The sequence below is a fragment of the Pinus tabuliformis genome, chromosome 4_2, assembly GCF_031772625.1.
Source record: "Pinus tabuliformis cultivar Carrire ecotype Pingquan chromosome 4_2, CPIR1, whole genome shotgun sequence".
Classification (NCBI taxonomy): Eukaryota; Viridiplantae; Streptophyta; class Pinopsida; order Pinales; family Pinaceae; genus Pinus; species Pinus tabuliformis.
This window is the reverse complement of record NC_142304.1, coordinates 836221177-836244150: the sequence shown is the minus strand read 5'-3', so window position 1 is coordinate 836244150 and position 22974 is coordinate 836221177.

Below are 22974 nucleotides of genomic sequence, written 5' to 3'. Positions count from 1 at the left end.
AATGGTTAAATTTGTTGGAAGGATATTTTTTGGTTCATGATTTTTCCAATAGGGAAAATATTACTTTTGCACTCCTCAAAGCTACCCCCCATGTCAAGGATTGGTGGGAAACCTACTGTGCATAGAGAGATGAAGGAGAACCCTCAATGTTTTCTATTGCACCCACTTGGAATTCTTTCTAAGACACCATCAAGGAATAATATTACCCTATCGGGAGCTATGAGGATAAGTACATACAATGGACTATGCTATGGCAATAAATGGTTCAAGATGTGCATGAGCCGACGAACATTTTCCATACCTTGCACACAAAGTTGGGTATCAAATATTTTGAGAAACATTTGGTGCTCAAGAACCGCAATTGTTTGCACAAATACATTAAGGAGGAAATGGATTTCCTAGACATCTCCTTGCTTGGTGCATCATATCGATATGCTTCCAAGATTATGCAGAAATTCAAGCAGAAGAAGCGAGACTTTGGATTTGCGAACCCAAATCAAAACAAAGGTGCCCCCAAGCCACATAGAAAAGGGAAAAGTAAGGCCCCATCCCCCCAGGACATCTTCTCGAAGTTGTAAGCCAAGAATAATGGGAAGGTAAAGAAAGACATCGACAAGTGGTGTGAGTTCCATAAAACTCCCACTCACAACACAAATGAGTGTTGCGCGAAGCAGGCACTGGTGGCCGAGCTGAAAGACTCAGAGATGGATGCATGCTATGACTCTGAGTTGGAACTTGATAAATGAATTGACAAGGGAAAACATATCATTGAGGATGAACCCATTGCGATGATAGCCACCACCAAGATCCAAAAGGTGGAACTTGAGGATCGAGAGGAGGGGGAGCACCTCTTCCACTCACAAATTTGGGCAAAGGGTTTGTCGATGTAGTTCATCGTTGATAGTGGGAACTAGAAGAACCTAATCTCAGCCGAGGTCGTTAAGATATTGATGCTTCCAACAACATCGCACCCACATTCATATAGCATTAGATGGCTCCACCAAGGGAAAGATCTCCATATCAGCCAACAAAGTTGCCTGCATTATAGCATCAAGCCCTTTGCAGATGAGGTATTGTGTGATGTTTCCCCTCTGGAAGTATGTGATGTTTTATTAGGTCAACCATGCCTATGGAAGCATCATGATTTATATGAATCTAGACCTTGTTATGTTATTATTACTTTGGGTCATAAATTGTATAGGATACCAGAGGTAGCATCGCCTACCACTCTTTCTTTGATCTCTACTAAAAAATGCAGTAAGATCATTTCCCAAACTGAGAAATTTGTCTTCCTTATGATTCGCCCTCAAAACAAGAGGAAGATTGTGGCCACATTCACAACCTCTAGATAGGGCTCCTCCACATGACAACGACAGATGGACAAGGTCATGGAGGAGTACAACGACATCTTCACCTCACCCACAGGGGTAACCCTACACTGTCAGGTCAAGCACTCCATCAATTTGATCTTGGGCGCCAAGGAAAATTTTAAGGATGGAAAATTTTCTTGAAGTTTGAAAACATTGGCGAATCTCACTAATCCCTAGTACGCAAACTATACAATGTTTATTGATATATTTGTAAAACTATTCAAACTTATAATGATTTTATATATAGTCTTTATATAATGTTGGCAATTTTGAAGGTAAAATAATTTTATATTCTAAAATTTGGGCAAATCATCTTTTATAAAAACTGGAAATTGGTGAATCTTTTTTGTGGAAAAATCATGGAAAATTAGCCCACTCGGTGAACACTAGCCCCTAAATTTTTCCATGCAGGGCGTGCCCATCCCTAATGTACCAATCTATCGATGCTCTATTCTAGAAAATGATGAGATCAAGTGGCAGATTCAGGAGTTGTTGCAGAAAGGGCACATTAGGCCAAGTTCATCACCCTGTGGGAGCCCGATCATGTTGGTATAAAATAAGGACGGAACTTGGAGGCTCTGTATTGACTATCTGACGCTGAATAAGATCACTGTCCGGAATAGGTATCCAATCCCATAGATTGATGACCTTCTGGACCAACTCAAGGGGGCTAAATATTTCAGCAAGGTTGACTTGAAGTTTGGTTATCACCAGGTACTGATTGAACCCTCTGATGTGTGGAATACTGCCTTCAAATCCAAGGAGGGCCTTTTCGAATGGTTGGTCATGCCTTTCGGGTTAACGAATGTCCCCGCAACCTTCATGTGGCTGATGGACGACATCTTGCGCCCCTTCACCAACTCGTTTGTGGTAGTGTACCTGGATGACATCCTGATCTTCAACCAGAGTTGGGAAGAGCACATACACCATATTCGACAAGTCATCCAAACCTCGCGACAACACAAATTGTGTTCCAATTTGGAGAAATGAACTTTTGGTATGACCCAGGTTCAATATTTGGGGTGAATCATTGATGAGAAGGGTGTGCATGTGGACCCAACAAAGATACAAGTTATTCGGGATTGGTCAGCCCCAACCACTTTAAAAAATATCCGCAGCTTTCTGGGCCTTGCCAATTTCTATTGCAGGTTCGTGTTGGGATTCTCTCACATCACTTGGCCTTTGAGTCAAGTCACCAAGGGTGGAGAGAAAGTGAATTTCTTTTGGTGTGAATCCCACTAGAAGGAATTTTCTAAGTTGAACCATCACCTCTGCTCTGCACCAATGCTCACATTACTAAAACTACAACAACCATTTGAAATTGAGATAGATGCCTTTGACTATGTTGTTGGTGCAGTTCTTACCCAGTAGGGGCATCCGGTGGCATATCATAGTGAGACACTTTCAGATATAGTTTGAAAGTATCCCACCTATGACAAGGAGATGTATTCCATTTTGTAGGCTTGCTGAAAATGGAAGCATTACATTTTGGGGAAGGAAATGGTCATCCACATAGACCATTGACCCTTGCAGTTCATACAAACACAAGGAAAATTACAGAATGATTTCCATCATATATGGTCCACATATCTGCAACAGTTCCATTTGAACATTAAGTACAAGAAGGGAAACACCAATAATGTTGCAGAATTCCTCAGCCGACTGTCGGTTATGGTGCTGACCACTGTGCTCGACTCTTAAGGACATGAGACTTCGGGATGGTCGCATCTTTACAAGAGTGATCTAGAATTTGACACCACATACCAGATGCTCCTAGAAGGTAAGCAAGTTCCAGAATTTCACCTCCAGGACACACTATTATGCCACCTAGGACACCTCTGTGTTACTTCAAGCAAGCATGCCAAGATGATTTGGGAGGCATACTATGGTTGGGTCCCTAGACATTTTGGGAAAGAAAATACAGTGGAAGTGCTACAAAAGTATTTTTATTGGCTGAACCTTCCATGGGATGTTGGGAAGTACATTAGGTCCTGCACTACCTACACCATTTAAAAACCTACAATCAAGAAGCAAGGCATGTATACTCCTCTACTGACTCCTAACTGGCCCTGGGAATACATCTCCATGGATTGCATGTCGGGCATCCCTTCTACCAAGCATGGAAACGACTATGTTTTTGTGGTCATCGACAGATTCTCTAAGATGGCCATTATGGCAGCTTGCAAAAAGAGTATCACAATAGAAGCCACTGCCAAACGCTTCTTTGAATGAGTATGGGTACACTTTGGAATCCCACAGTCTATTATCTCAGATCAGGACAACCAGTTCCTAAGCGCATTCTGGTCAAGCCTTTGATGGTTGTTGGACACCAAGCTCACTAAGTCCATGACCTTCCTGTGCATGTACAACAGGGCTCTCCACAACTCAACTAGCCACAACCCCTTTCAGGTAGGATTGGGATTCCAACCATAAGGTCATATTAGTTGCACTAAAGTAGGGTAAGGAGGGTCGGTAAAGGGTGGGTTTACATGTGAAAGTGGACTCTTATCATTCACTTCAATAGTAAAAAAACCCTTTGTTCTAGTACCAAGGTTATCCCCCTCAACCCGAGTATGGTCTAAGCCCTTTGTTACTAAAGTTATCCTACGTCTACAAGGTGGTGGACCTTCCTCTTTAGGAGAAAGGCCTAAAAGTATATGATAATATTGGAGGCTTTGTTCATCCATGGTGAATATATGTTTTTAACAAAATAAATTAATTAAGAAACCCCTGTGGCTAAACTATGACTTGGACCAAATAACACACACAAAAAAATCTAGGAGCCAAGCACACACAAACCAGAGAGAGAGAAGGGATTGTTCCACTATCAGAGCCTAGTTGATGAGGGCCTAGGTTGACAGTAAAGATGTGGTTTGAATAGTTACGTTGGTGACTTACTTAAAGGTCCTTTTAGAAACAATATAAGTACCTTTATTATCCATGGGGTACCCCCTAGGAGGTTTAAGTGAGTTTGGCCAATGTCTACTCCAGGTACAACAAGAACGCCCCCCTTGCCATCACCTATGTAACTACCTAATATTATGGCCACTAGAGCTACAACCTACAACAACCCGACCTCAGGTGGTAGTCTTAAGTTGGATTCACACATAAGGGTAGAGAAAATATACTCAAAATCTCATGAGAGATTGCTCAAAGTGATCCATACTCCTCTCAAGTGAGTCCCCAAGTTATATGTGTAAACGACACCACTAAGACAAATAAAGTGGGGTAAATCACTCCATTGGCCCTAATGTGACCTAGTGGTTGACCCTAAAAAGGGATTCTTATGCAATGTGCCATTGCAAATTGATTTTTTGTCCATATTGCAAGATGCTAATTCTATTTTTACAGTCTTGGAGAAGTTTACCTCACTCCCCTATTCCAAGACCTTAGCCTAAGCTAATGTCGGTGTGCTACCCGTGATTTTTTTTTGAATTGATTTTATACATGTTATTTTTCTAGTTGTTATTTACTCAAAGGGAATTAGTGTGCAACTAATATGGTGTGAAAAGACTCAAGTCACAACCCTAATGAAAGCTATATGGAAATGCAAGATTTCCCTTTTTCCATTCAATGAATTTTAGGAACATGAGGGAAGAGATCCTTTTTTATTTTAAAATGAAAGAATGAACCTCACACACTCTCAATTACCACTCTATGAAATTCACTAATTTTAGAGCAAAACTGACGTAGAAAACAACCCAAGAAAATCACTCAAAAAAACCTCAAAACAAAATCCAAGAACACCAAGCACTGAAAAACTCAAACTTGGATTTACAAACCAATTTTTTCCCATAAATAAATCAATCAAAGGATAGTAAACAATAAGAGGAAGTGCAAAGAAAGCCTCGGGGTTGTAATTCAGTGAGGGCAACAAAGTCACGCAAAAATAATGATCTACAATGGTAAAAAAATAAAACCCTAATCCAAAGTAATGGCTAGAAAGGAATGAAAAACAAAGAGAATTCTTTGAACCTGACAAAGTCAACATATCCAAAACACATAACTGGAACTCTTAGGTCCATATTTTTACAACCACAATATAATAAAAACAAAAATGCCACTGAGAGCAAGAAAAACTACTTCAATGGAAAGACCAAGAAAGGAAAAGTGACTAGATCCAATTCAAAACAAATGTTATGATGCACATATGAAATATATATGTATTGTAACATATAGTAGAAACATGAATTTGAATGATATCAGTGAGACTTGAGGGAGAAGCCTTCAAACACCAAGCAAGACAATTTCAAAAGAAAACCTAAAATTGGAAAGAAAGAAGATCAAATAAAAAACAAGAATTCTAAATAAGATATGAGATAGATCTAAACTACAACACATAGTATAAAAATAGAGTTGAAACAAAAATCAAGATCTGATGGAAAAACCCTAAAAAAGACTCAATTTATATGCATCAACGCAGGTCAACAAGTAGGTAATTTGGGTTAGTGATGCAACTTACCAGTGGGCAATCCGTGTTAATGTTGTTTGATGCTTTGTAATGAGCTTATAACCCATTTCAAACAAAAAATAGGACTTTAAAGAACAAAATCAAGCAATATCTAATGAAATTCATAGCTAGAAATGTTGGCATTATGAGACAAGTGTTGGCCTTGATGGCAAATCACACAGATGACAAATCATAGTGCAGAAGGATAGCAGCAAGGAATTGATGATCATACTACAAGTATGAAGAGAAAATATATACACGCTGGTTCGCTATATACCAAGTCGCGTGTACACGCAGGTTGGCTTCAGTAAAAGAGCGTGTATGTGGAAAACTTATCTTTGGTCCGTGGCGGTTATTCCTTGGAAGTTGTGCCTATGGTTTTGGACCATGGTGTCTCGACGGACGTGTTGATCCCTAGTTTTGAAGTTGATGGTATTGGATTTCTATGGTTTTGGCTCTTGGTATTGAGCAAGGCCTAAGGTTATATAAGGAGAAGAAGATCATTAGGCATTGTACAATTGAAAAGTCTTGAATATCTGAAAAAGAAAGAGATCTAGTATGCAGGTTCTGGGTTGCTTGATCTAAGCTAAGGAGAGATCACACCGGTTGATGGAAGACTAGATCTAAGGACAGGTCGGGATCTAATGGTTTGAAATGCACTATTATGATATGGTTGATTATGCGTATTTCTAGATCTGCATACTGACGCAATGTTATGTTCTGGGTCTAACTGATGTCTGGTACAGCTGCAAGTTAAGAGAATTTATTTTTAGATCTGTACGCAGGTTGTCTTTGGTAAAAGCGCGTGTATACGTGGGTTTCTCTCATTGAAGTAGCGTATATCTTTTGAAGTTTGATTTTTGGAGTTGCAGTTGGGTCTGACTGCTGTTGCAGAGTTCTGTAGTCTGCTCTGTGTTCTGGTGACTGGTGTTGACAGGGTTTCAGTGGTCAGTGATTCAAAGATTGATGATGCTAGTATTGGTTGTTTTGTGCTTCAATGATCTGTTATGAAAGTTGAATGAATTGTGGTCTTCAGATTGTAATGTTGTGCTTCAGGAATATCCAGTCTGAAAATGTATGAAAAGTGGTACCTGAAGGAAAGAAGATTGTAGGCCAGCACCTACGTACTAGTATCTTAGCTAGTACAAGAGAAAAGGGGGTTGGAGCTCCCTTCCAAGGAAGTTTGGAGAACGAGAGAAGGTTGAAGCCTTCAGCAGGTTGTAGCCTGCGTACTGGTATAAGGCTGCACCAGTACAAAAGATTGTAAACTGAAGTTTCATATTAAAGAAAGATAGAGACGACTTGCAGCAGGTGGTTTTCACCCACATTGGGTTTCCACCTTATATCATGGTGTTCATGTGTGTGTTTTCTGTGTGATGATCTGTTCTGTTATACTGCACCTATTTTACTATCATGGTTAATAATGTCCTGATGCATTTACTGAAGATAAGCTACTGAATCATAAGTTTTCTTGTTAAACGCTGGTTTCTTTAGACACAGTAGCGTGTACACGTTGTTTCACTTAACTGAAGTAGCGTATATGTTTCTGAGCATAAAATGAAAAAGTTTTTCTGATAATACTGATTCACCCCCCCTCTCAGTATTATTTCCAACAAGAAAGGTTGAGACAATCCCATATCAAGTCATATAACAAGAAATAAAACTCAAAAAGTGACAAAAAACCAAAATAGAAAGAAACCAAGGAGATTTCAAACACTAGGGTAGACTTCCCATTGGAGTCACCAATTCCGTTGTGATTGAAATCACATAACCACATGAATTTATTGCTTCGTGAGCCTTGCCTGGGGTTCACGAGACAGATGTGTGTGATAGAGTGATAAAACAAAATCAATGATAACCCTCTATGTTCATCAAATCCATTCATAACATCTCAAGATAACAAGTTGAGAAAGAACACCTGAACCCTCGCAGGTTGTGATGGGTGTTGAAAATGATGTCATGTATGAAGAACCTACTTCTTCCAAAGACCCCACACCTAGCAATCTCGATCCACAAACACAAACACAACAAGACACAACCAAACAAGACAAACGTTACTTCCACAAAGGGAAGATTAGCATGAATAGAATGAAAACATCAACATAATAACCATAACATCATAGGGACAAAAAATGTATGGAAGGGAATTCATATGCTTGCATTAGCAATCAAATGGCATATAAATGAAATAGTATACCTCATGGCATAATAAAAATATTTCCTTCATCTTGCAACCTGGTCTCCACCTCCTAGAAGGATGGCCTCACAAAACAATAAAGCTATTGCACTATAGTATACTCACTAGAACTAGATTTCCCCTTATCATGAATAGTATATATAGGCCTTTTGGCCTCCCTAGGATAATGTATTTAGATGTTAGGGGAAAGAGAAGTTAGGAAAATTTTACAATAATTCACCCCTAGCCAACTCATAAAGCTAATCAATTGAGTTTACCTCCTCAAGAATGAGCAAGTCTACAAGGCACAAGTTGGATGTTGGATTGAAAGGGCTAATATACATTTATGAGTCTGGTTATACACTAAGAGTCGGAGTTACTACACATGATATCTATGGCTATTTAATGTTCAAGTTGTAAAAATGTCAAAATCAAGGGTACATGCTATGCATGAAGGTCAACAAGTCAAGGGCTTTTGCAACTAGCACAATGTGGGTCAAATAGGTTGATAATAGTAGGGGTGGTGGTAGGGGGAATTCACTAAAAAATAATTTACTACATATTTATATAGGTACGATATTCACATCAAAAGACGGTTCCTTATACACCTCAACAAAACGGTGTAGTTGAAAAGAAAACTAGAAGTTTGGTTAAAATGGCTAGATGTATGCTTTATTGTAAAGGATCAAATAAATGGTATTGGGATAAATCCATTCATTTTTCTAACTATATTTTAAATAGAGTGCCAATTAAGGAAGTTTTGTAGGCTACTCCTAAAGAAAAATGGAATGGAAGAAAATACAACATAACTTTAAGATATTTGATAGGGAATGTTCGTTTGATATTCTTGATGAAAAATGGAAAAGATTAGAGCCCAAGTCTGACAAATGTGTTTCATTATTTATAGTGAGTATTCTAAAGTTTATAGGTTATTTGATCCATCCACCCATGGTGTAATAATTTAGTCTCTATATCATCTTAAGTAGACACCTAGAGCTTGGTATGAGAAAATTCATAATTATTTCTTGAAAAATGGTTTCAAAAATGTATATATAATCTGAATCCTTATGTAAAGAAATTTAGTGATGATGTCCTCATTGTTGTATTATATACGAATGATCCTATAATTGTTAGTAGTCATATTACCTATATATAGTAATTGAATAATAAATTTAAAATGACAGATTTAGGCATCTTGCACTATTTTCTAGGTCTTCAAATTTGGCATATATATTTATTTCACAACCTAAGTATTTGATATATTTACTTGATTAGTTCCATATGAGTGATTGTAAGCCTTCAAAAATGCCATTTCAATCTCATGTGAATTTAAATATTGATTGTACTACTCCTCTTTGTGATGCTACTCTTTCTTGTAAGCTTGTGGGTACTTTGAAATATTTGACACACAACTAGCCCGATATCTCTTTTGTTGTTAATATGGTCTCGAGGTTTATACAGAAGCCTCATGAAATCCATTGGAAGGAAACAAATAGAATTCTCTGATATTTATAGGGGACAATGAATTAGTGTGTTTTCTATTCAAGGAGGGGTACAATTTCTCTTCTTTGTTATATAGACTTTAATTGGGTAGGTGAAATTTTAGATACACATTCTATTGCAAGTTGCATCTTTCATATTAGTTCAAGTCTGGTTTCATGGTGCAATAAGAAGTTGATAACTCTTTCTCTTTTTTCATGTGAAGCAAAGTACAAGGTCGCTAAGGAATATACTAAAGAAGTAGTTTGGTTGTGATGTGTCCTTACTGAGCTTGGACTAGTTCTGAAATCAAATACATAACTAATATGTGATAATCAAAGCACAATCAATCTTGCATATGTTATTGTCCCATCACTTGGAAAACATAATTGGTAGCATAGAAAGACAACTTTTGACCATTCTATTTGATTATATGATATCTCATCCTCAAAATTGATAAAATGTCTAATAGTGTATAAAATGATATCAAAAACTTGAATCCTATCTAGCCTTTTAGTGGCGACCTTGTTGCTTCTAAAACAAAAGTAAAGACAAAAAAGATAAACCTTTAACTTGATGGTGGGTCCACCTAAATGGTGGGAGGTGCTTCCATGTCATCCTCTAAATTGGAAAATCCAAATCCACATCCTTGTTTATTGACATAGATACCTTGTCTTCAAGTTTGTAGAGTTGCCTATAATGAACTTCATCAATGCATAAGAGAACTTCTTGCTATGTTTTTTTGACCTTTCCACGAGTAATTTCCCCATGATGGTTTTGACTTGAGAGTATAGGCCAATGGTTTGCATGTAATGAATCTCTCTTATACAAGTGTTTCTAGTGTTGGGGATTTGATTTCTTAGTTGTTCCCAAATTTCATTGTATCACGAGATAAACCTTCTCTCCATCCTACACTCTCCCTCTTCTTGGTGTATCTCCCCGTGAATTTCCAAGGGGACATTAGCAACATAGATAGAACGAGAGCGCTTTCTAATAGGTTGCATATTGCACTCTCGAGAAAGGGGAGGAATGAACCCCACGCAGTGACCCTTGCATCTGAAAGGATGGTGAACTCAAGGAATACTAAGATAGGACAAGGGATAAAGAAAGAGGGAACAAGGGTTAAAAGTGAATAAGGCAAGCAAAACCAACCTACCATGACTAATGGGACTAGGATACTCAAAGAAAACAATGAACCACCAAGGAGTTTCCTAAAGGGTCTTTAAGTTGACCACCTCGATGAAAACATAAGTAATGGAAACCATCAACCAACCTCAAGGAAAAATAGAGGAAGCGAGATTGAAAGGCTTGCATTTTAAATGAAGTGTAAAGGACCTAAACTTAAGTAGAACAATGCACCTAGAGGTGACCCAAATATAATAATTGTAAAAACAGACAAAACAACGAGACAAGGACCAGAGCTAGAGCTCCAAAGAAAACAAAATCAACAAAAATAAAGCTAGGGAGAAGAAGACACCGAAACCAATCCCCTGAAGAAATCTTTGTCACTGTGACCTGAGATATGTTGATTAAAGATGAATAACTCTTTGATGAAATGAAGTAGAGAATTGTATCCAAAAATCCACGCTACTTATCTTAATCCTAGACTTCCTCCCAAACAAATTTCTTAGCCTAAATTTGCAACACATCAAATAAGTCACCTCAAACATTCCCTCAATGCAAACAAAAAGTTGGTTTGACCCTAAGAGCTAGATACAAGGGGAGTAATCATTCCAAATTGCAGAATATTTCCTTTCTCCCATCTCCCAACAATTATTATTTGCCATGCCTCTCTCCACCTTCATTACTGTGATTGCAAATCCATCACTATTTGTTCTAGGTTTAGAGGAATGGAGCACTGACGAGGCCACCAAACCGTCCAAACACCAACCACATTGGATTCAATCATTAATATATTTGGATGAATTAACATCTAGATCGTTTTCACGTATGTAGGTGGTTATGGCCATGATCTCCACTCACTATCACATCTTTAAACATTATCATGGCTATATGTCACCTGTATAGGAAAATCTTTTATAATTTTTTTTAATATTGATGAATTCATTATTTAAATTAATATCTTTTCATTTGATCGATCTAAAATGTACTAATAAGTAAAGAATATATATATGACCCTTTACTGATTAAATTTTATATGTATTTGTATTATTTTATTATATGATATTTGTATTTTAAGAAAAGAATGTATGTTTTGTTAATGTCATTTTCATATTGATGTTGATGTGAAAAATTTCAATTTTAATGTATATATGTTATTACATTTCAATTTCGTTTTATTTTATTAGGTTAATAATGCTTATTTTGAATTTGAATAAGATAAATGATCTTTATTATAAAATAAAATATATCATTTTTATTATATTTATTTATAATTTTTTTTTTAATTGTAAAATTAATTTTAAAAATAAATAAAACTAATTTTAAAATAATAAATTATGTAAAAACTTGAAATTAAATTATTAATAAAATTAAATTTAAATATTAAAAATAACATAATAAAAAAGATTTATTATTTTATAAAATTAACTAGTTACACAATGAATAACTGTCCATTTCAAAAAAAATTCAAAACTACAATCATCACCCTCCCTCCTAAATTCAAAAATACAATCATCACCCTCGCTCCTTTGCCTAACGGTTCTTGCGCCAGCCTGATCCTCCCTCCTTTTGCGTAACGGTTCTTACGCCAGCCTGTCACCGACGGATTTAAAAGTTTTAGGAAAACATAAATTCAAATGTATGTTAGAGAGGCCGCCTTTGTTAGGAGGGAGCGGCATTGGGCAGTGGAGATATTTTTGGGCAGTGGTCTTTGTTTCCTTTCGTGTGTTGTGTTAGGCATGGCCATGTCTATAGTTGTGTCCTGAATTGTCTGTTTCGTATTGCTGTGTTGTGATTTTTTTCACTGTTCTAGTATTTTATCATTTTCTGTGTTGTTTTTCATTTGATTCTGAGTTTTGTTGGATCGTATGAAGGCTCTTTTGGTTTTTAGAGTCAGGGTTATTTTATATTTTCTTGGGTTTTGATATGTGAAAGGAGGATATGAAGCTATGATACGAAGTATGATGAAATTAGCAGATTGAAAGAAGAGGTAATCTATGTTTCATTACTCATGCATGTATTCTGTAACAATTGTGTACGATATTTTATTCCAGCGGCAGAGTTTCAGGCCTGATCTATGTTTGAATTGTAATAATGTATGTATCCTGTAATAATTGTGTAAGGTATTTTATTCCAGGGGCAGAGTTCCAGGCCTCGAGGAAAATCAGAGGCAGAGTTTTCGGGCCAGAGGAGAAAACACGGAGGCGGGGTTTTTGGGGCGGAGGAAATTTTTCTGTTAGTGACCCTAGCCCTGATCTTAACCGCGGAAACAGAATTTCGCTGTTGCAGGTAAGCTTTTCATTTCTACACCTAGTTTTTAAACAAGGTATACTAGACTGAAGTTAGTATTTGACCTCAAGTTTACATTTATAGAGTGCTGATAAAGATTAATATCCATGGGTATACCAATTTTAAAATGAACCTTCGTTTATTTTTTACTTTCTTAGTTTGTGTTAAGTATTTAGGAAATTATTATATTCCCAACCCTGGTTATTCTGCTTTCTCTATTGCTACCCAGTTGCATTTGAACATAATTTCTCTAGTGCTACCAATTTGCATTTGAACATAATACATCGGGGCGGGGTGTTGGGTGTCGGGGAGGGAAATCCACTGCCAGCTGCAAGGGGAGTCTCTTATCATGCTCTACAGACAATTTCTGTGGAGTGCTCCCCTTATTAAGGGTTTATTAACCCTTCGTTGTTCAGGTACCTGATTGATTATGTGTAGTGCTCCCCTTGTTTAGGGTTTATTAACGCTTCGTTGTTCAGGTAGTGATTTGGCTTTACCTGATTGATTATGTGGAGTGCTCCCCCTATTTAGGGTTTATTTCTTATGCTCTGTACATAAGGAGTTTTTGGAATTGCATTTCTCTGTATGTATATTGTTTGCATGAACTATTCCTACTGTTGGGCAAACCAGTGAAATAGAATATACAACTTCCATTGATGTTGCTTCTCTACTAGCTACCTTTGTTTCTTTCGTTCCTACACCCTTGCTTCTCTCGTTCCTCGGGCCTTGGCTTATTTTGTGGCTGGTCCTGGATGAAGTGCCCGTGGGGTTGATTCTATGTTGCGTAGCCCCTTGTCATGCTTTATCTAAAATATTGATCACTTCAGTGAATTTTAGCATAAATTTAAATCTATCAGTACATAAGTGTTTTCATATTGATCACTTAAGTACATATGGGCATAACCTTTTCACTAAGAAGACCGGTTTCCCTGGTGAAGACCTTGGCAACGATTTGGGGTTGAGATTATAGTGGGGCAATACCGATCCCCCTTATACCCTGCATTTCACTTCAATAGTGGACAACTCTGTTCGCAATAACAAGAAAATCCACTTTCTGTGGCTGTAGGTGCTGCACTGAAGGCCCTCGATATGACATTAGGCGTTAAAGCATAATTTAGAGGCCAACTGAAAGAGTTGGGTGCAATATGAGAGCCTGTGGCGACCTAGGAAATATTTTAAACCCAGATTTGTGGCGGACCTTAACGGGTTTTGTGTCTTCAAAAGGCCACGGAAGTGTATTGGGTCAGGGTTTATCACCGAGATCCAGTGTGTCGCATGGAGAAATTCTTTTGCTGAAGCAATGCATAGTATCCACAAACTTTTGTGTGATGCTATACATTAATTCATGTAAGCCAAAGAAGATTAGAGTACGTCTCAGTTTCCCTCGTAGTTTTTTATCTATATAACCATAAACAAATGATTGGTTGTGAGAATCTCTGTGATGAGACCTGTTGTTGTACAACCGTCATTACCTTTGGCCGGCGAGAGGTTGCACTTCAACACTATTCCTAGACTTTAGATGAGACATAGATACGAATCATAAGAAGTTGCATCACCAATATCGAACCTCAAGAAGTTGCATCACCAATATCGAACTTCCTTTGTCTTACTTACTGCCAGGTCTAAGGGCATCCAAGAAATAAAAGACTAGTTATGGGACATGATATTCTTCTCAATCTCCATCCCAGTCACAAACATCTGAATCCTAATCTTCATCACCAGTTTTTGGGATTGCGTCTCTCTGTATGTTTTTGTTTGGATTAATTGCATCAACTACTTGTCCCGATGCAGGGCAAAGGTCAAGAAACTCGTAATCTTCACCACTAGGTTTTGGAACTGCGTCTTTCTGTATGTATTTGTTTGGATTAATTGCATGAACTATTCGTCCTGCTGCAGGGAAAACCAACAGAATATACAACAAGCTCTGATTCCAGTTTCTTCTTCTTTCTGTTTTTTTTCGACTTCTTGTCATATGAATTGCTTGAACTACTCGTCCGACTGCAGGGTAAACCACTGAAGCAACAGAATATACAACACGCTTCCAGTTTCTTGTTCTTTCTGTTTTTTCAACTTCTTGTCTTGTTAATTGCATGAACTACTTGTCCCGCTGCAGGGGGGTTCCGGTTTTTTTTCATTTTCTTCAGGTTGTTGTGTTCAGCTAGTTGCCTTCAACACGATTCCTGCACCTCAATGGAAGAGATTTTCGAATGAAATCCTAATATAGTATTTTTTAGTTTATAGGGCTTCTTACTAGAGATTTACTATGAAATCATAATATATATATATATATTATTAAAGAGTAATTTATTTCATAATATAGTAGTTTTTTTAAAGAGCAATTCGCTAAACAAAGTGCATATAAAATCAGTAGGTCTTATCTTAAAATCAGTAGGTCTTATCTTAAAATCAGCTGGATTTTGATTTACTCTCTGGACTGTACAAAAGTCGACCATCAGCTTTCTGTTTCAGATTAGTGCTCTTTCATGTTCTTTTCTGGGACAGATAGCCTCGGTTATAGGTATTTAAACTTCTGTCATTTTCCATAAGTTTCTTCATATAGCGGACAGACAGTTCATATGTGAAGGTCAAGGTTGTAAAACTGAAGCTAATCTCTCCGGACATTTCGGTTTGATCCACCAGACACTGAATTTTTTGTGACTGTACTTTAAAATAAAAAATAAAAATGGAATGGACGATTTCTCTGTTTGGGAAAAAAATGAATAGGCTTTACCTAATGTAGCCAGTTGTTGAGCAATTTACCACCGGTGTTACTGTAAGTTTAGAATATCTGTATTTAAGTAATTAAGTCAAAAATCAAATAAAGATGTAAATAGGTACTATCATTTTTGGTTTAAATTGCTAAAATTTAAATTAATGTGTTTAATGGTATGGTGAAATCTATATCTGCTTTTATTTGTTTACATTTTCCAAATTTTAACTATATAAAAATTTAGATAATAATTTTATCAAAATTCTTTATTATTAATATATTTTTCTCTTTTTGGGTTTTATCCAAGAGAATAAAGGATGACTCGGACTCACTCATAATACAAGGAGATGAAATGTGATATTAAATTAGTAGTAGAAAGATGGATAGGTGATTTTTCAAATTTTAATAATATATAAATTTAGATATCATGTTTATTAAAATTTGTTATTGTTAATATGATTTTCTTTTTTTGCCTTTGATGCAGGAAAATAGAAGATGAAGCCGGATCATAATATAAGGAGATGGAATGTGATATTAACTTAGTAGTAGGTAGATGAATATGTAATCTCATGATATATAATTTTACTTATTTACTTGTAAATCATGTTGAGGAAAAACTCAAAACTCTACCTTAATAAAATTAGTATTTATTTTTGACGGGGAGGGGGTTTTCCCTTCCCTAAAGCCCTCATCAAAACCATGGCCATGGTTATTGGTGAGGATTGTCTTTATTGGTGAGGAATGTTTTGTGTGTGTGTTTGTAGATTTTTTTCACTAAATTTTTATTTCTATACATTGTGTATGTAATGGATGTAGTGATAATAAAAAATAATAATAATATTGTGTTTAAATATGTTGATAAAATTTGGTTGAAATTTCAATTATATTATTTTAAAACTTAATTGTGAATTTAATATATATTTTTAGCTTGTCTTGAAAATCATTTTTATAATTACTTGTATTTTAACAATATGGTTTTAAATTTATAATATATGTGTTAATTAATTGATATTTAAGATAATGTTATAATTCTTTTAAATAATACAATTATTTTATAAACTCTTTCAATCAATACAATTTACAATTTTCAAAAATTTAAATGGCTCCTAATATCCCAATACATTTCAAACACTATGACAATAATCATAAATTCTTTACAACCCTTATCAAACACTCTACATTTTCAAAACTCATCACAAATATTCCTTTTTAAATAAAATAAATATATTTAATTGAAAATAATATTTTAAAATTTACTCTTAAATAAATTAATTAAATATACATTTAAAAAGTTAATTTATTAGAAGATGTTTTATGATGATAGAAGTTTAGATGTTTATTTTTGTGTTGCATATGTGTTTACTTCTTTGTTGTATTTATTTGTGTTAATTATGTGTGTTTATTTGTTTGTTGTATTATGTGTTTTCTTGAAAATCAATTTTATAATTATTTGTATTTTAATGATAAGGTTTTAAATTTACAACGGATGTGTTAATTAAATGATATTTTAAAATAATGTTATAGTTCTTCTAAATAATACAAACATTTAATAAACTCTTTTAATCAATACAATTTACAATTTTAATTCATAATGTCACAATATATTTCAAAAATACATGACACTACAACAATAATCATAAATTATTTACAACCCTCATCAAACACTCTACATTTTAAAAACTCATTACAAATATTCCTTTTTAAATAAAATAAATATGTTTAATTGAAAATAATATTCTAAAAATTACTCTTAAATAAATAAATAAAATATAAATTTAAAAAGTTAATTTATTAGAAGATGTTTTATGATGATAGAAGTTTAAATGTTTGTTTTTGAATTGCATATGTGTTTACTTTGTTGTATTGTGTATTTATTTGTGTGCTTGTTTGTTTGTCGTGTTTGATTGTTTGATTGTTTGTTTTTGTTATGTGTATAATTTTACACATATAATATCATATGTAGGAGTTATATTTCAAATGAGTTGAGTGTTGTATTTTAATTTATGATGATGTTTAATTTAATAAAATATATATATCTTTTTTGTAAGCACTAGTAATTGATATGTAAAAATTATATTTCAAATCAGTGGCATGTTGTGTTTTAAATGTTTATATTTTTTGTATAATGTGTTTGTTAAGTGTATTTTATTTTTATCTTGTGCCAATGCAATAATTTTATACACAATGTTATATGTTATATGAGATGTTATCTTTCAAATGAGTTTATTTTGAAAAATGTTTTATGATGATAGAAGTTTAAATGTTTGTTTTTGTTGCACATGTGTTTATTTCTTTTGTTGTGTTGTGTTTATTTGTTTGTTGTAATATTGTGTTTTCTTAAAAATCATTTTTAAAATTATTTGTATTTTAATGTTAAGGTTTTAAATTTATAATGGATGTGCTAAATAATGATATTTTAAGATAATGTTATAGTTCTTTTAACTAATACACATATTTTATAAACTCTTTTAATCAATACCATTTACAATTTTCAAAAATATGAATGACTCATAATATCACAATACATTTCAAAAATGCATATGACACTATGACAATAATCATAAATTCTTTACAACCCTCATCAAACACTACATTTTAAAAACTCATCTCACACACACACATATAATTAATAATAAATAATTTTAATTGGAAATAATATTTTAAAAATTACTCTTACATAAATTAAATAAATATACATTTAAAAGTTAATTTATTACAAGATGTTTTAAGATGATAGAAATTTAAATGTTTGTTTTTGTGTTGCATATGTGCTTGTGTTTACTTTTTTAGTTGTAGTGTGCTTATTTGTTTGTTGTTTTATGTGCTTATTTGTTTGTTGTATTATGTGTTTATTTGCTTGTTTGTTTGTTTTTGTTGTGTATAATAATTTTACACAAATATAATATCATATGTAAGAATTATATTTCAACTGAGTTGAATGTTATATTTTAATTTATGTTTATGTTTAATTTAATAAAATAATACTTAAATTATATTTCAAATTAGTTGAATGTTGTGTTTTAAATGTTTGTATTTCTTGTATAATATAATTGCCAAGTGTATTTTATTTTTATTTGTGTGTAACAATTTTATACATAATGTTATATGAGAATGTTACCTTTCAAATGAGTTTATTTTTGTATTTTAATTAATACTTCCATTCAATTTTACAAATTTTAATTGGTATATATAGGGAAAATATAAATAGCCATAAGAATATGAAGATACCTTTTTAAAATATAATCATTACGACATCATGGCTATGAATGATAAACATATAGAACATTTAAGCTTACAATGAGTTAAATACTTAATTCTATTGATATTGATATTCCATTTAATAGTATTTGTATTTTGATTTTGTATTATATGTTTGTTATTAATTGCATTATTATGTGTTTATATATTTGTAATAATTTTATGTAAAAATTATTAATTAATATACATGATTTATATTGATGTTTAATTTAATAAAATTATTTTCTATAAAAGTTATTAATTAATATACATTTCAAAAATACAAATAAGTATGAAATTAAATGTTGTATTTTAATTTATATTTTGATTTAATTTAATAAATCTAATTTTTTTACAAGTATTATTAATAAATATTGTTTAAACTGATTTGAATGTTATATTTAGTTGATATTAATGTTAAATTTAATAATATAGATTTTTTCCTCAATATTATCAATCAATATACATTCAAATATCTTATGATATAATTCTAAATATTTGTATTTGTATTTTGTATTATAGGTTTGTTAATTGTATGTTTATGTTTGTGTTTAAGTTTGTAGTTGAATAGTAATTTTGTGCTTACATAATATCATATACAAGAAGTTGATTGTTGTATTTTGATTTGTAGTAATATTTAATTCAATATGTCTTTTTTGCAAGTACTACTAATTGATATGTAAAAAATATATTTCAAATGAGTGGAATGTTGTGTTTTAAATGTGTATATTTCTTGTATAATGTGTTTGTTAAGTGTATTTTATTTTTATGTGTGTTTGTGCAATAATTTTATACACAATGTTATTGAGAATGTTACCTTTCAAATCAGTTTATTTTTGTATTTTAATTTATACTTTGATTCAATTTTACAAATTTTAATTGGTATACATTGGGAAAATATAAATAGCCATAACAATATGATGATACACTTGAAGAATATAATCATTAAGACATCATTATTATGAATGATAAACATATGGAACATTTACACTTTTTTTTTTTTTTTTTGTCGATGTGGTTCACGGGGGCACCGGAGGTGGCCGCTACGTCCACGTAGAGCTGCACGGCCATCAGGCCTACCCCCGAGGGCGTCGAGGAGATTTGACCCTGTGACCTCTCAAACCGGAGAGTACTATCGGGAACTCGACCATTTGAGCTAACCCTCGGGGGCATGGAACATTTACACTTACAATGAGTTAAATGCTTAATTCTAGTAATGTTGATGTTCCATTTAATAATATTTGTATTTTGATTTTGTATTATATGTTTGTTATTAATTGTATTATTATGTGTCTATATATTTGTAATAATTTTATGTATACATAAAATCATATGCAAAAAGTTACATGTTGTACTTTGATTTAGATGTTTAATTTAATAAAATTATTTTATGTAAGAATTGTTAATTAATATACATTTTAATTATTTTATGTAAGAATTGTTAATTAAGAAATTGATGGTTGTATTTTAATTTGTATTAATATTTAATTCAATATATTTTTTCAAGAACTATGAAGTAATATACATTTGAAAATACACAACTACTAAGTGAATTTTAATTTTAATTTTGATTTAATTCAATAAATTCTAATTTTTATACATTTGAAAATACACAACTACTAAGTGAATTTTAATTTTAATTTTGATTTAATTCAATAAATTCTAATTTTTATTAATTAATGTACATTTAAAATGATGAATGATGTATTGAATTGATATTGATGTTGAATTCCACAATATAGATTTTTTCACAAGTATTATCAATCAATATGCATTAATATATCATGATATAATTCTAAATACTTGTATTTTATTTTGTATTATATACTTCGTATTATCTCCCATTATGGAGGTTCTTTGATTCATGATTAAAGAAACTTTTCCTAATAAATCACATTAATATCTTAAGATCCACATAAAGATAATGAGATGCAACAAAATTCAAAAAATTAACAAATTAAATAATATTATAATAAATTTTTAATAAAATAAAAAGAAACATCTACAAAAGGTTTCTATTATTATTAAGTACAATTCACAAATACACATGACTATGAAGTTAAATGTTAAATGTTGAACTTTCATTTATATTTTGGTTTAATTCAATAAATTTTGATTTTTTTATTAATTAATATATATTTATAATGATTAATGTTGTATTTAATGATTTAAGTTTTTTCCCACCTATTATCAATCATTATACATTTTAATATTTTGTAATATAAATATAAATCTAAATCTAAATATTTTTATTTTGTATAATATGTTTTTTTGGGTATATATTTTTGTATTTCTATATATGTAATAATTTTATACATACATAATATTATATGCAATAAGTTGAAAATTGTATTTTAATTTATATTAATCTTTAATTTAACAAAATAATTATTATTTTATTTATTAGGTAATATACATTTCAAAAACATAGAAAACCTTGAAGTTAAATCTTGTAATTCATTTATATTGATCAATTTAACATAATGATTTTTTTTGTGGATCAACATTTCAATATTTTATGATATAATTCTATTATGTGTTTATAATTTTATACATCAAAAATATTATATATAAAAGGTTCAATATTATATTTTAATTTTAAGAGCTTAGATTGCCTATTGGTTTGATCTTTTCACATGATAAAGAGGCCAATCACCTACCAAATGGCTTGCTTAATGGAGCTTTTATTTTGACGGGCATCCATTATATCAGAGTGGGAGGGGAGGTGCAACGATTGTGTTGGGTTGGGGGGGGAGGGGCGGGAGAGGGGCGGGGCTGGGTGGGGGGGTGTAAAGTTTATTTTGTCCTAATTCTAACATTGAGAGAGGAGGGAGTCAAGAATGCATTGATCCCTATCCAGATCTATCAATGAAGCACTTAGATTGGGGTCATGATTAGCGAGATGGTTAGCCAATTTATTTCCCTCCTCACAACATGAGAGAGGAGGGTGGTAGGAATTTGAATTAGGAGCTCTACTATGTTTGTTACTGGAGCTCCCAATATCACGTTATTGGTTGCATGGGATGGGTTAGAACCACATAGGATTCTTTGAAATATGTTTATTATTGTTTTCAAATTTCCCTCCATGATGAACTTGGAGTAACACTTTCCTATGGCCATGAAGAGGCCTTATTCAAGTGCTTAAACTTCTGAAACAATGTTGGTAGTGTGAACGATTGCTCCCACATATATGTGAGTGATTTGAATGTGTACATTGTCTAAGAAATTTCCATAGCTAATTAGACCTAGATTCCCATTAGAGGCATCATCAAAATTTTGTTTGATGAAGTCAATGTGAGGGGGAGACTAGTAGGTAGGGCTGGGGGGGGGGGGGGGCACGGGGCGGGGTGCGTAAAGCTTATTTTTTCCTAATTCTAACATTGAGAGAGGAGGGAGACAAGAATGTCCTTGATCCATATCCAGATCTATCACTGAAGCACTTAGATTGGGGTCATGATTAGCCAAATGGTTAACCAATTTAATTCCCTCTTGACGAACATGAGAGAGGAGGGTCGCACGAATTTGAATTAGGAGCTCTGCTTGTTATTTGAGCTCCCAATCTCAAGTTATTGGTTTCTTGGGATGGGTTAGAACCACAATGGATTCTTTAAGATATGTTTATTATTGTTTTCAAATTTCCCTCCATGATGAACTTGGAGTAAAACTTTCCTATGGCCTTGAAGAGGCCTTATTCAAGTGCTTAAATTTCTGAAACAATGTTGGTAGTTTGAACGATTGCTCCCACATATATGTGAGTGATTTGAATGTGTGCATTGTCTAAGAAATCTCCATAGCTAATTAGACCTAGATTCCCATTAGATGCATCATCACATTCCAGATCTATCAATGAAGCACTTAGATTGGGGTCATGATTAGCCAGATGATCAACCAAGTTATTTCCCTCCTCACAACATGAGAGAGGAGGATGGCAAGAATTTGAATTAGTAGCTCTACTATGTTTGTTACTGGAGCTCCCAATGTTTGTTACTGGAGCTCCCAATCTTACGTTATTGGTTGCTTGGGATGGGTTAGAACCACATTGAATTCTTTGAAATATGTTTATTATTGTTTTCAAATTTTCCTCCATGATGAACTTGGAGTAACATTTTCCTATGGCCATGAAGAGGCCTTATTCGAGTGC